General features: G+C 46.1%; 1 protein-coding gene across 12 annotated transcripts in view; it reads left to right on the top strand.

The window, feature by feature from the left end:
* The window catches only part of LOC115619073 (CUGBP Elav-like family member 4), a 528,109-nt gene that overhangs the window by 317,960 nt on the left and 197,290 nt on the right, over positions 1-12,859 (top strand). The window lies entirely within an intron of this gene.

Consider the following 12,859-nt stretch of genomic DNA (forward strand, 5'->3'; position numbering starts at 1 on the left):
GCTGGCATAAATGAGTGATTTCTCCTTGTCCTTCTACTTATCAGTTAACTTCGCTACATCACCTCCTGAACATCTGCTTAGTTTCAGCTACTCCTTAGCTACAATCCTGTTTTGGCTACAATAAATTTTATGCGAAGGTCATAAGGTTCCAAAACTATGTCAGCTACAACGATTCATCTTAGACAAGGACCCTTATTGTGTTCTTCTGGTCGGGCCTTTTTTAGGTTTGGAAAGTTTTGTTGTTATATACAAAGCCACCAAGCTTAAAGTTACTTAGAACTAAATTTTCTTATTTACAAAAGATTATATTGCATTTTGTACTTCCTTGTCTCAAATCCTCCTGTTTTCTATCCTTTTGCAAATTCTTTTGCAATTTTTTTTTTTTTTTTTCCCCCGCTAACGCATTCTGAATAATCCCTCTCCATCATCATGTTGGGTCCTCATCAGTTTTAGCAGTTTCATCTCTCGCCTCCCCCCACCCCCTGGAGCTTCCCGCAGCTTCGCCTCTCACCTCCCCCCACCCCCTGGAGTTTCCCGCAGCTTGCTATCATGCCCTCCTCCTCCCCCCTGTGTTCTTCTCTTTCCAAGTCCTCCAACTTTTGAAGCAGTTTCTGTGCCCAGTCCAGGTCCCTGTGGGGCTCGAGCATGGATGATTTTCACGGAGACGTTGGTGGGGGAGGCCTGGACGGAGGGAGAGGTGAAAAAAGTTATGGCTGGCTCTTGGAGTGAGATGGGTCGGGTGGGATGGGCGGCGGCTCTCCCCTGGGCGGCTTTTCTGCACAGGGGTCGGGAGGCAGCAGTACGAACCAGGGTACATTCACTTCCATCCCCTCTTTTTTCCGGGGATCCACCTCATCCTCTGTCAGAGGTGCCGACAGGGCAGCGGGGGAAGGGACAGGGAGCTGATCGAAAACTTTGATCTTAGACGATGGGGGCTGTAAAGCTATAAAAGCTCCGGCAGCAGCTGATCGCACCGCCCTCGTCGCTTGAAGGGTCATTAGAATCAGCTTCCAAGTTGTTGCTAGTCCCTTAGCTTCTTTGTTGCCATCGCTTACGGCATCCCATAACCATTCCCCAACCTTTTCCCAAGTTTCGACCTTAAAAGCAGCCTGTGGATCTGGGGGGAACCCGTTCTCTCGGCACCATATTAATAAGTTTCGGAGCACAAGCTCATCGTGTTTAATTCCTCTCTTAGAGAGTATATGTAGGAGCAGTTTCACAATCACACTTTCTTCCTTTGTTACACTCTGCCCCATCTCTTATTACCGGCTGCTCACCTCCAAGGGTGTCCCGTTGCAACGTACATTCTTTTTCTTCACGGACCGTCCTCCGATCCATCCCGACTCTTCCACATGTCCACTGTCCTCCAAATACGACCCCACAACATCTAGTTAACTTCAGCTAACAATTATACATAGTTAACTTTATAAAGCAACAACATCCGAGGGTTCAGGAGAAGAAGAAGAAGAAAAAGAAAGTTTACAGGGGCAATTACAAGGTGAGCATTTACAAGACCAAGTAACCTGTATCACAACAATAATTAAAGCAATAGTTAGTACAGTCAAGGCTATACAATAAATTGGTACAAGCATTTTCATGTATTCCACCATTTCCTGCGATTCTGATGGTATAACGGCGAGAAATTGCAACCCTTACGGTCCACGCAGTCTACTGTCCTGGTCTGCCAGAGGCGGGGTCTGGATACGCAGCAGAAAAATCAATTTCTCTGCCCCCTTAACTTAAGGTGCATGTGCTATCTGATTCTGGAAACTTCTGTCCCAGATTTAGGTACAGGAAAATGGGCAATAATACTATATAATCTGTACTACTGATGGTGTAGTTCGGCGCACAGCACGAATTTGTTTGACACCGTCAGGTGAAACCATAGTTATAAATTGCATCCTAGCCACAACATGTTGAATCAATTGTATAAAACATGGAATAATACATGGTAAAAACATTAGCATGGCAAGACCACATAACAAATAAAATAGGATTTGCTTTACCCATGGACCACCAGAAAGCCAGGAAAACATATCACTGTCCCAGCCTTTCCATGTCTGGACAGGAACATGGGCCAGCTTTCATATTCCTGCAGTAATTTGTTTAACAATTTTGCTGCTATCATCAATTTTTAAACATCAATTAGAATCATTTAGTTTACCACAAACACCTCCTTCTTCGGCTAGCAGGTAATCGAGAACCATTCTGTGTTGAAATATTGCTGTTCACATTTGTGTGGCCTGATCCGCCAATAGGTCAAGGGCATGGGCTGTCTCGTTAGTAATGATCTCCAGGACAGCTTGTAATCGAATAATGCAATTTAGATTATAGATAGGTTCTCGAGCACCACTAATCCACTCATTGGGGTTCCAGGTGGCAGGTCCATAATGTCGTATGATACGTTGAGGGGTCCACTTGCCATTGCCCCAGGTTTGATCACTTCCACCTGTTATAGATGTATCAATGGATCGCCGATGTCAATTAAGGTCATCATATATTCTAACTCCCAAACTGTCTCCATTTCCATCTGGTAATAGGAAATAGAAGGGGCGTATATAATGCACATAACAAGTTCCACTCCAATTATTTGGCAATTTTCAATAAGCATGATGACCACAAATCAAATAATGTCCTTTTAAGGCCCAAGTTCCATTTCCAAACAGTCCATCCCCTTTGTGTCTTAAATTGGAATTGCAAGGAATTTCAAAATAAGTTGTATTTTTCAAGCCCAAAGGGTGCTTAATTCGATTGTTTGCCTTTTTTCCTTTAATCCAAAGATCACATTTCCATGCTTCTATTGGATTACTATAGTTACACTTAATGGTTACTGTTTGGTTGGTTATGCCACTGATGGCACAAGCCAAAGGGTTAGATTCTTTCAATACCTGAGCTCCTGCGAGATCAGTATTAGACAAAAAATTATTAAATTGTCTTTTATGTCCGGTTTCATTGACCCATGCCCAACTTAGCCTGCAAGGGATAAGCTTTTTGTCAGTGGTGTTGCTAAGCAAACACCATAACATGTCACCCTCGACATGAAGAGAGTGGCTATAAGTTGAACAATTAATGGGTTGACAGCCAGGAATAATACAATGATTTCCATATTTAAATGTCCAATTACACATACTATGACACACAAAAACTCCATTTCTGTGGTTCCGATTAAGACAATATTCCCCCTTTTCTGGAACTTGAATTTTCCATGGGCTTATCTCCCCATTCCAATACAACGAGTTATTACCAATGCTTACGTCACTCAGATCACTCACGAGCCATTTTGGGGATAGTGGTTTTGATGTCCATGGCCAATCTTGGAATCCTAAAGGACTCCCACACGTCCAACAATTAGTCAGGTTAAAAACATTGGCCACCTGCTGGCCTAAAGCCATAAATTCATTTTGCCACCCTCTGAGAGTGAGGGTGTCACAGGAGTTTCCCTGGATATTAAACACAGTGACAATGGTCGACCAAAACAGTATCTGCGATGGCATACCAAGCATCCTATAAATATTAACAAAGCAAACAGTGACAATGCCACACAGACAATCAGTAGCTTCATATGTTTTCCTTTTCTTGTCAGGCAGGCTCCAGAGTCTTCACCTGGAAAAGAAAAGCAGACTCGGTTTGTTCAAAAGAACCGGCAACAAATGGTTTTTAGAAGGATGGAGTAATCCACCTGGTGTTGATTTTATGTTCTTTTCCATGAGCATCTTTGGCTTTCCAAGCATATTTATTGAGAGGTTCAGAGAGCACGAGAGGAGCAGCTCCAATGGTTGGCATTTCTACCAATACAGGCTGTCCAGGAGAAAAAGCTAGTTCTCCTGGAGCACTGAGAGTCTGAGACTTTGGGGTAAAAGTTGGGGGTTTCTACGCCCAAAAGATTTGTCAGGAAAGGACCATTGCAACCTTGGTGCTAAGTGGGTCTTCCCCCCCGGGCAACCATAATGTTACCAAGGCCATAGGTACCGATTGGGTTTCTCCAAAAGCATTTAAGACAATTAGGTTTTTAGATGAAGTCAAAATTCCACATTGCTCCACCTCACTCCGCATCATAGCAGTGATCTGTGCCTCCGTGTCAATTAAAAAGGTTACTGTTTTTTTCCGTGGCCCTACAGCCACTGCAATCATTAAATCCCCTCTCAAATTTAAGGTGAGTTGTCTTATAAACATCCATCCTCTGTCCTCCCCCTCACCTTCGGGGACGGAGGGTCTAGTTTGTGAGGAGGGTTTTCTACTGCTTCTTTTGTTCTCTGTAAATCCCCCTGGGGATATATTTGCCTAATTCCTCTCTCTTTTAGCTTTGACTCCACTTCCCCAAACGAGTCTCTTTCTTTCCACAATTCTCCTCTTAAGGTTTTCTTTAGTAAAAAGTATTCCGATTTCTTTCCTCCTCTAACAACAGTTTGGTCTCTTCTAATTGCTCTCCCAGCGTTTTGACTACCATTTGCAGTGAGTCTGCCACAGCATCATCTTGACACAGTCTTTGCTTCCTATCTTCCACAGCTGCTGCCAAACTTGCTCCCAAAACTGCACAAATTACAGATTTTCCCTTTCTGGGCTTAACTTTAGCCTCCTTTTGCAATATCATTATCCTATCCACTATACTCTGCAGTTGGAACCAATGATTTTTTGCCCATTCTCGCCCTTGGGGGGACGGGCGAGCATGATAAATTTCCAAAAAGTCATCCAGTTTATACAAATCTCCACCTCATAGGTCAGTGGGGACAACATCATGAACATCTGTAGATGAACGGGTACTCATTGCATCAAAGAGGGGTTATTTCATCCTGAGAGGGCCGCACCATAAATTCATTATTCCCCCTTTTCGCTCTCAGGAGGACACACCTTGTAATTTCATCAGAGACATGCACTGATTGCATCAAGGAGGGGTTAATTCGTCCTGAGAGGGCCACACCATAAATTCACTATTTCCCCTCTTCGCTCTCAGGAGGACACACCTTTACTCGTCTCTTGTTCAATACACACACACACACACATTAAAGTCTCTCAAAAAGCACCTGGGCACTTTCTGTTTCACTGAGAATCCTGTCCATGATGCCAATTGAAATGTTGCATGCCGGTCAAAGGCCGGAGGGTGGTTTTACTCATATTCTAGGGAACAGAATTAAGACTCAAAACGGAGTCGAGCGCCAAGGAACTTTATTTGCCCACCAACGAATGCCAGAGAGAGAGATAAAAGAGAGAGAAAAAAGAAGGAAAGTAAGAGGAAAGAATAAAAGAGTTCATAGCGATAGCTACCACCCTGGAGCTGTGGCATCCTGACAGTCCGATTAGTTCCTAGTCCGGTGGGGGAGATGTTCTTCCTCCCTCTGCTGGTTGGTGCCATTCTTTTATATAGTTGCAACCACATCCTCCACCTGGTGGTGATGCACATGCCCAATACTGTCACTAGGGGGTTTCTCCCCCCCACCGTGGTTCCATAAGGCAAACATCCTGCACCAAGGACTCAACTGGTGAGCGATGTGGAGATAGATAGCCGTCACAAACATCTGCTGTGGGGGTGGTGTCGGTCTTCCTGCTACAGCGATGTGGAGACAGACATCCTGCTGTGGCGGTGGTATCGGCAATATCGGTCTTCCTGCTATAGCGATTTGGAGACAGACATCCTGCTGTGGTGGTGGTGTTTTCACCTACACAGCCACTTAAAGTATCTCAATGTTTGAAAGTCCCACTACCCATTGCTCTCAGTGTAGTTTTTAACAACCCAGTGGACCATTCAATTTTCCCAGAGGCTGGTGCATGGCAGGGGATGTGATATACCCACTCAAGACTTGTTTCTCAAGGCCTAGGATAGTGTTCTGGGTAGTGGCGTGGGGCACAGCGTACCTTTCCAGCCATCCAGTGGTTGCTTCCACCACGGTAAGCACACTGCACTTGCCTTGGCGGGTCGGTGGGAGTGTGATATAGTCAATCTGCCAAACCTCCCCATATTTGTACTTAAGCTATTGTCCTCCATACCAGAGACACTTTAACCGCTTGGCTTGCTGAATTGCAACACATTTCACATTCGTGAATAACCTGGGTGATACATTGTTAAGTCCACCCCTCGATCACGAGCCCATCTATATGTTCCATCTCTGCCTCAATGGCCTGAAGTGTCATGGGCCCAGGGGCTAAAAATAATTCACCCTTATGTTGCCAATCGAAATCTATCTGAGCCACTTCAATCTTAGCAGCTTTATCTACCTGTTGGTGGTGCTGCCTCACTCCAGGTCATTGATGCCAATGAGTGGGCGTACAATGACGGTGCACTCTGTGTAAGCTTCCACCACATGGGTCGTGTAGATTTGTCATGGTTTGAGCCCAGCCGGTAACTCAGAACCACACAGCCGCTCGCTCACTCCCCCCCTTCTTCCTCCCCCCGCTCCCGGAGGGATGGGGAGGAGAATCGAAAGAATGTAACACCCATGGGTTGAGATAAGAGCAGTCCCGTAACTAAGGTATAATACAAAACCACTACTGCTACCACCAATGATAATAATGATAAGGGAAATAACAAGGGGAAAGGATACAACTGATCACCACATGCCAACCGATACCCAGCCCGACCCGAGCAGTGATCTGGGCCTTCTGGGTAACTCCCCCTGTTTATATACTGGGCATGATGTGCTGTGGTATGGATTACCCCTTTGGCTAGTTTGGGTCAGGTGTCCCATCTCTGCTTCCTCCCGGCTTCCCCTCCTCCCTGGCAAAGCATGAGATTGAGAAAGTCCTTGGTCGGAGTACACATTACTTAGCAACAACTAAAAACATCGGTGTTATCATCAGCATTGTTCCCAGGCTGAAAGTTAAAAAACACAGCACTGCACCAGATACTAAGAAGGACAAAAAAAAAGACTGCTATAGCTGAACCCAGGACAACATTCGACTTCATCTGGATGTACGGATGCATTCCCAGCTGCCGTGGTTTAAGCCCAGCCAGTAACTCGGAACCACACAGCTGCTCGCTCACCCTCCCCCCTTCTTCCTCCCCCCGCTCCTGGAGGAATGGGGAGGAGAATCGGAAGAACGTAACTCCCACGGGTTGAGATAAGAGCATTCCAGTAACTAAGGTATAATACAAAACCACTACTGCTACCACCAATAATAATAATGATTAGTGAAATAACAAGGGGAGAGGATACAATTGCTCACCACCCACCAATCGATAACCAGCCAGACCTAAGCAGCGATCTGGGCCTTCTGGGTAACCCCCCCAATTTATATACTGGGCATGATGTGCAACAACTAAAAACATCAGTGTTATCAGCGTTGTTCCCAGGCTGAAAGTCAAAAACAGAGCACTGCGCCAGCTACTAAGAAGGAGAAAAATGACTGCTATAGCTGAACCCAGGACAGTATCCACCCCTCTTTCCAAACCATTCATCTCATGCTCAGATAACACATTTTTCAATATACCATCGCTTTTGTCTCATATATGTATATACACACACCCACACCCACACAAAAAGAGAGAGATATCATTCCTTAGTCCATGGACCAATCCCTATAAGATTGCTGAATTCATCCAGTCCATGATGTCAGGCTCCATCTCTTGTAATAGTCTTTCAGGGCAGGAGGGACGGTGTGTAGTGTTGGGTTGTTGCCTGCTGATGACACCACCGAACTCGTCTGGTCACTGCTGAGCTCATCTGGTTACGTCAAAATTCATTCTCTGTGAGGGTGATGATCACAGGGAAGTCAGGGTGAGTCGCTGGTGACCTGAAGATATCTAGCTGGTGGGCTATAAAACTGTTATATAGCAGGCAATAGCATACAATTGAGTTCATTGGCTGTTTTCCCCCAAAATTAAATCCCCTTGAGGTACACATCAGACTTCCCCATCTTCCCCCATTACCCACCAAGTATATCCAGGTCCCTGAGCAAAAGCAACCCCACGAGTGGGTTTGCCTTTACCTGAAGCAGGAATAACCCAGACTGTCTTCCCCAACAAATTCTTTATGTGCACCACAGGAACCTAATCCCCCTCCACAGTACGTAAAAGCTCTGATTGGGCTGGGCCAGTCCTGTTGGCAGATCCCCTAGTGTTGACCAACCAGGTGGCTTTTGGTAAATGTGTATCCCAGTGTTTGAAAGTCTCACCACCCATTGCTCTCAGTGTAGTTTTTAACAGCCCATTTTACAGTTTGATTTTCCCAGATGCTGGGAAAGTAAAAGCAAACTGTGTCCTGCACTCTGCTGCCAAAGAGATTGAGAAAATGCATTAGCAATATTAATTGTGGCATCCCACTTGGCTGCCTTTGACTCCAGTTCATATTGAAGTTCTAGCATGTCTGGTACAGCAGCACTCAATGGTGGTGTGACTTCATTCAGGCCACGATAGTCTACTGTTAGTCTCCACTCTCCATTAGACTTTTGCACTGGCCATATGGGGCTATTAAAGGGTGAGCGGGTCCTGCTGATTACTCCTTGGCTCTCCAGTCTACGGATCAGCTTATGGATAGGAATAAGGGAGTCTCGGTTGGTGCGATATTGCTGCCAGTGCACTGTTGTGGTTGCGATTGGCACGTGTTGTTCTTTGTCTTTCAGCAACCCCACAACAGAAGGATCCTCTGAGAGACCGGGCAAGGTGGACAGCTGCTTAATTTCCTCTGTCTCCAAGGCAGCAATGCCAAAAGCCCATCTATACCCTTTTGGGTCTTTGAAGTACCCTCTCCTGAGATAGTCTATGCCAAGGATGCATGGAGCCCCTGGACCAGTCACAATGGGGTGCTTTTGCCACTTCCTCCCAGTCAGGCTGATTTCAGCTTCCAGCATAGTTAATGCTTGGGATCCTCCTGTCACTCCAGAAATATAAATGGGTTTCACCCCTTGATACCTTGATGGCATCAGGGTACACTGTGCACCACTATCTCCTAGAGCCTTATATTTCTGTGGGACTGATGTGCCAGGCCATCTGATCCACACAGTCCAGTAAACCCGATTGTCCCTCTCCTCCACCTGGCTGGAGGCAGGGCCACTCTAATAGTGATCATAAGATTGTCCTCTTATGTCTTGTGGAAAGGGATTAGTATTCCTTATCACAGGAGCTGGAGTAAAATCAGCTCTTTCACTCCATCTGGGAAACTGCTCACCAGAGACTGGAGCAGCACCTTTCCTGGGAGGATCATCCTTGACCATTGTTCTCCTCTTCAGTTCACGCAACCGTTGCTCCAGAACTGAGGTAGGTTTTCCATCCCACTTTCTCATGTCTTCTCTGTAATCCTGCAGGGAAAACCATAGGGTGGCCCGTGGCGTGTATCTCCTATATTTTCTCTCTTGAGCAGTAGGGCGCCTTCTGTTAATAGCTGAGACATGGGTTGGTACGCGTGGGGAGCTGGATAGATCGGACAAATCGTCTCTCAATTGTTTGAACTCCTGGGACAGTTTTTCCACAGCTGAAATGATGGAAGGGGTGAGATTGTCTTTGAACTCTTGGAGTTGACGAATCAGGTCATCCACTGTTAGTGGTGCTAGGTCATTCCAGGTCATTGATGCCAATGTGTGGGCATATGATGATGGTGCACTCCGTGTGAGTTTCCACCACATGGGTCGTGTACATTCAACTTCATCTGGATCTACAGATGCATTCCTGGCATCCAGCCTACGATAGATCATCTCTAGAATGGCTGATTCCCTCAGGGACTGGATGCCTCTCTCTGTCATGGTCCAATTGGCTGAGAGACTCATAATATCGTCCTTGAAGGGAAACCTTTCCTTCAAAGCTGCCAAGAGCCTCCTCCAAAGGCTGAGGGCTCACTTCTCTCTTGCAATCGCTTTGTCAATTCCTCCTTCCCTAGCAAGTGATCCCAGCTGCTTGGCTTCCCTACCTTCTAGTACGTGACCATCGGCCCCATTGTCCCAGCATCGGAGCAACCAGGTGACGATGTGCTCCCCTGGAAGACGGGTGAAATCTTTTTGCATATTCCACAGCTCGGTTGAGGTCCGGGGTCGAGAAGTCACCTCTTCTTCGTCTTCCTCTGATCCATGTAGTAGTAACTCTTGTTCAGATCCTGTCCCCTGTAGTAATTGCATTGGGACTTCATCTTTTTTCACTGCAGGGGTTGCTCTTTGTGCCTCTTGTTTGCTTTTGCTTACAGGGGCAACCGATATTGTCACAAATTGGCCGTTTGGTTTAGCTGCAGTGTCTATCACTGTGGTTGGAGTATCAGCAGTGTCTGTTGCCAGGGTTGGTGCAGCTGCTGTGCTTGGGAGTTGAGTAACACCAACAGCTGCATTGTCTGTTGCTGTCAGCCCATTGTCCCAGCATTGGAGTAACCAGGTGATGACGTGCTCCCCTGGAAGACGGCTGAAATATTTTTGCATATTCTGCAGCTTTGTCGAGGTCCGGGATCGAGAATCTACCTCTTCCTCTGATTCCTGTAGTAATAACTCTCATTCAGATGGCATCCCCTCTAGTTTCTTTTTGCCGAGGTGAGAAGCTCCAGAGGGGATGCCTTCAACACCAGAGTGAGGGGAAACACAGCGTCCAGGAGCCTCAAATCTGAGCGGCAAGAGCCACCGAGGGAGCCTCAAGTCCTCAATAGGACTTGCCCAGGAGCCAGCACCTCAGCAGATGCAAGCAGCTGACTCACATGGGGTGGCGCCAGGAGTTACAGCGGCAGATTCAAACCGGTTATCGTCGGCTGCTAACGGTCATTTGCCGAGGTGAGTAGCTCCAGAGAGGACGGCTTCAACTCCGGAGCGAGGGGAAACACACAGTCCAGGAGCCTCACTTCTGTGCAGCGAGAGCCACTGAAGGAGCCTCAAGTACTCGACAAGATTTGCCCAGGAGCCGGCAGCTTAGCTGATGCGAGCAGCTGACTCATAGGAGGTGGCGCCAGGAGGAACGGCACTAGCCCTGCGTGGTTAAAACGTGCCCCAGGGAGCATGGCGAACAGCGTGGTCAAACATGGCGTGGTACGTCGGTCAGGACGTTGATCGGCAGGGCGAGTTGGCAGGTGAGCGGGATGTAGAGCACTCGCCTCAGGACCAGGGCCTGGTCTGGGAACTCTGCTCTGCTTGTCCCGGTGGTGGTCAGCGTCGGCACCCTGACATAACTGATGAGAGGGGAGGCTGCAGCACAGACCTCGGAGTGTAGTAGGTGCTTCCACTTGTCTTTTGAGGCAAGGGTGCAAAATGGACAGGGCTGCACTCGGTGCTTTCTGGTGGAGGTCCTCCTGCAGCAGGTGGCTGAACTGTGGGAGACTGTCAGTAAGCTAAAAGATGACAGGGAAGCTGCTACAGCTGAACCTAGGACATCCCCATTCATAGGGTGGAAAATGCTTTACCAACAAGAAGGTGAAATTGCAGAGCAGGTCTTTTCTCCATGTGGAGCCTACTGCAATCATAATCAAAGGTACATTTCTCATCCAGTTTAGCCAAGACAATTGTCAGTGGAACTGCTGGACTCCAGTCACTGCAGTGCTGGTAATTCACAGTGTGAACTTGGAAGAGTTATTTCATTGCTGTGAGTTTCAGGTTGACCATCTGTAAAAATCAAGATAATTATATTTACAGTGCTTACCTCATAGGCCTGATGTGAAGATCAGTTAATGCATATCTTTTTACAAAGTATGTTAAGATATCTAAAATATATTGAAACCTCAGGAGCTCCAGTATCACCACTTTGGTGAATGATTATATTCTTTGTTTAGCAGTTACAAGTTGTATATTGCATTAATCGTGGAATACTTTGCAAGGAATAGCTTTTCCCCAGAAGCTTTTGACTCCTTTTCTCCTCATGCACTATGTGCAAGCACATTATATGTTCATCAACCTGTAACTTTTAGACACATATTTTGAGCCTTTTTATTATTCTCTAGATTCTATCACAAAGAAAATCCTTGTATAGTTCATGCTGGCTATTCCTGCTGTGTTGGTTGTTTGTGATTGGTCAGATAAGTTGTTACATATCTGTACCACTTCCAGCAAGAACATACCTGGAGGAACAGTTAGGGACAGCAGATTACATGTTTTTAATTTATGTGCAATGAGCATGATGGATCCCACCTAAATTTAAGCTATCTAACTCTTAAGTCTAAAGTACTTGTTTGAACTTACATCATAGCTGAAAGAGATGGGCACTTGCCCAGAGCAGTTTGCTGGACTTTCCTCAGTTAACAGTAGTGATAGGCTGAGTCAGCCCTTGGAGGCACAAATACCTCTGTTGACTGTGAAGGGATGTGGCAGTGATGTACTCAGACTTAGATGGCTGATATTATATTAAAAGGCTGAATCTTGTTCTGTAGACCCTAGCAACGCAGCATTACATTGAGATAGAGGATGGCTTGTTTGAGCACTAACACAGAAACACATTAAGACACCTGCCTGTAGATTTGTAGCTATTTGTAGCTTCACATGAGGGTGAAGACCCTTCAGTCCCACTGCGGTCAGTAGAGGTCTTGACACTGCAGTAGAGGGTCTAGAGATCAAAGCAGCTGACCAAATATGTCTGTCTACCTTAAGACTAAGTGGAATAGCATCCTGGGCACCCCAACAGTATAACTCTCTCTCCACTAGTTGCATCAATCTAAATGGACAGTCTGTCTGTAGATACAAAAACGTGGGTGTTTTAAGCCACTATTTAAATCTCCACCCCAGAAGTATGGCTTCATTAAGAGGATGGATACTAAGTTATTTGATGCAGGCAGTGATGCTGAGTGTGCCACACATCTTAACAAACTAAACAGTTTGTTAAGCTAAACAGTGGTGGCTTCTGCAATGCTGAGTAGTCTGTAAGCATCTCAGTATTTGTAAATCAACTTCAAAGAATAGGCTTTGATAATGCTAATCCAATATACATTTACTAGGTGTAATCTCTGCCTATTTCAACTACGCCATAATTTTGCATGTT

The sequence above is a fragment of the Strigops habroptila genome, chromosome W (genome assembly GCF_004027225.2).
Source record: "Strigops habroptila isolate Jane chromosome W, bStrHab1.2.pri, whole genome shotgun sequence".
Classification (NCBI taxonomy): Eukaryota; Metazoa; Chordata; class Aves; order Psittaciformes; family Psittacidae; genus Strigops; species Strigops habroptila.